General features: G+C 40.6%; 1 long non-coding RNA gene across 1 annotated transcript; it reads left to right on the top strand.

Moving 5' to 3' along the window:
- The first annotated feature begins 240 nt into the window (after nucleotides 1-240).
- Nucleotides 241-2,210, top strand: LOC123094333 (uncharacterized). The gene is made up of 4 exons (XR_006445802.1): nucleotides 241-314; nucleotides 1,124-1,195; nucleotides 1,370-1,426; nucleotides 1,739-2,210. It is a non-coding gene; the product is annotated as an uncharacterized lncRNA (long non-coding RNA).
- The last annotated feature ends 579 nt before the right edge of the window (nucleotides 2,211-2,789 follow it).

Here is a 2,789-nt window from a genome sequence, read left to right as displayed (position 1 = left end):
TTCCGATGTGGCGCGTCGCTGAGAGGGTTACGCCCCAACGAAAATCTTTTGGGTTTCATCTCCATAAGAGTGGCTGAGTTTTTACGTTGGCTCGCCAAGCCTATCACAACCCTCCTCCTTTACCCGGGGTTGGGACCGGCTATGTTGAGACAACATAGGCGGAGTTCCCTCTCCCCCTCCCTGTTTGGTTCTTTTCGGCAGCCGTGGATGTGGTTTCCCCCTCACCCCTCCCTGTTTACTCTTTTTTGTTGGTGGATGCAGGGAAGGAGAGGAGGATGACGCCCAGACATGGATAGGAACAGCAGCAGCTCAAGGTCTTTTCTCCTCCACGCCTCCCTATGCCCCTCTCTTGTTTCTATGTGCTGATTTGTTCAAGGTTTGCTGTTTTGTTTGCTCCTACAGATGCTAATGTGGCTGCCATATCTGTGCCAAGCAGTGCCTGCTTGTATGACTTGTTGTATTCATCGTTATTATAACGTTGGTCAAGATTAGTAAGGCTTAGGAGCATTATATTTGAGTGGAATGAAGGGTACTTGGTGCTTTTACTATGTTATACGTACTTGATGCCAACTGAAGATTTAAGACTCATGAATAAGCTCAAGGGTAGAAAACTATGCTATAAAGAAATGATGTGAGCTTCAAAAAGGTTGGTGCGCCATCTAGAAAATGGAAACAGAAACATATTATATGCTTTTTGTATGCCAATCTGCCTCTAAACCAGCTAGGCACACCACTATAGAGAATCTGCACAGAGCACAATTACTTCTGGTGTATCATCCTATATGACTATAATAAGACTATATAGGGCATAATTTACATAAAAGGGCCTAGAGACATCCTTTGCTTGTTGACAAAAAAAATGTTCCAACACAGTTTCTCCCACCAAAAAATGAACGAACCTAATTCCATTATAGGGGATTACGTGCTTTGCTGCCCGAGCTGCAGCTGGTTATCCTCCGCCCTGTGTTGGATAATCTTAGCGAGTAAATCCTGCCGTAACTCATGACTCAGGACCAATACAGGTAGATTGGTATAGTTCCAGTGCTTTCTTGCTGTTGTTTATGCTCTACACAATCTGCTGCAACTTCACAATAACATGCTGTTTGGTGTCCTGTTTCTGCAGAAAAATGAAGCAAGACAAGCTGGAGAAGCTCGCACGGACATCCAATTTCTTGTACCACTCAACTGAGCCGAGGTAATGTTTTATTTCCACAAATCTTCTAGAGTAATACATCTTTTGTTTCCCCTTCGCTTCCCATTCCTTTCCGATCTAGGCTGCCCACCTACGTTCGCATCTTTTTTTTTCTCAGTTTTTACTTCTTGATTCTCCGGTTCTCTGATAATCTTATTTTGATTCCTCAACTTTTAGTTACTTGTGGAGACTATAAGAAGAATTTTTAGGAAGAGTTTGATCAAGAAGAGCAAGGTGAATTATATCTCTCTTGAACACAGTCACACCTATTCCTGCATTTTCGGATTTTTCTGTGTAGTAGATCACATGCATTGATTTTGTACTCCTCTTACCCACTGAGCAAAGCTACATTTGTAAATGAAGGTCTTAGAAGTTTTTGTTTTTACCTTTTGGTCTGATAGATCAGTATATGGTATTGGTCATGTGAACAGAGGCTGTCCGTTCTCCTTCTGATAGATCAGTACATGGAATTATTATGTACAGATGACCCTTCCAAGATGAATATTTGAGTGCTCTTGTTTGAATTTTTTTTGTTCACATGAGCAGGCTGACACCCATAGTTGTTTGGCATCAAATGCAGAAGATACACATCCTAAGATTGAAGCAATGCTACCTGAACCAAAGGGTTGTACGCCCACCATTAGTAATATTCCATACTATTCGTGTTCGTCAGATCCCAATAATTTATCCGGTCTTGCTTTTGACATAAAACACAAGTACAAGCAAAGAGAAGACGAGGTCGAACCCCAACACCGGAAGGTATCTTGGCACCAAACCATCATGAGGAGAAGGGGATGTGTTGATGTACATGAGGTGTTAATAAAGTTTCACATTCTTTGTTCTGGTAGATTTGGTGTGTTGGGTTGCCATGTTTGCTGTATTTATTTTCCTTAGATTGCTCTGGTGTTTTTGGTGCAAATTGACCAGGGAGGGCCTAAGATTTTGTCAAGTTTTTGTTAGGTTATTCTATGTATAGGACTGCGCTTCTATGTGTCGTTTCCTTCAAACTGTCATTGTAGTTCTATTGCTGTGCATACATGGGCAATAAATGCAAGTAATATAGTTTTGATGATGTCTGAGTGTATCTTGTGTATGTGCAGATAAGCAGCCCTGTTCAAAAGTGCTTTATAGAGGTCATGTAAGCTTTCTAGACATACATGTTGTTTCCAGTCTCTCTCGGCTTCCCCAATCCTAGAGGTAATAATATGATTTCTTTATGTTGTTTGCCCAAATTAAGAAGTGAACTTTTGCTGCATATTTGCTCGATGTGTGTCCTGTAAACTCTAAGCTTTCTAGGCATTGTGCACGTGTATTTGTTAGTTACTAATATGAATTCTGGATGTTGTTTGCCGAAATTCAGAATTGAACTTTTGCTGTATATTTGCTTGTTGCGTGTCCTATAAACTCTAAGCTTTCTGGGCGTGCATGTACACGTGTATTTGTTAGGTAATAATATGATTTCTTTATGTTGTTTGGCAAAGTTCAGAACTAAACTTTTGCTGTATATTTGCTCACTGTATGTGCTGTAAACTGTAAGATTGTAGGCGTACATGTATACATGTATTTGTTAAACTAACAACCTTATGACTACAAATAC

The sequence above is a fragment of the Triticum aestivum genome, chromosome 4B, assembly GCF_018294505.1.
Source record: "Triticum aestivum cultivar Chinese Spring chromosome 4B, IWGSC CS RefSeq v2.1, whole genome shotgun sequence".
Lineage (NCBI taxonomy): Eukaryota > Viridiplantae > Streptophyta > Magnoliopsida > Poales > Poaceae > Triticum > Triticum aestivum.
This window is presented reverse-complemented; position numbering and strand designations above follow the sequence as displayed.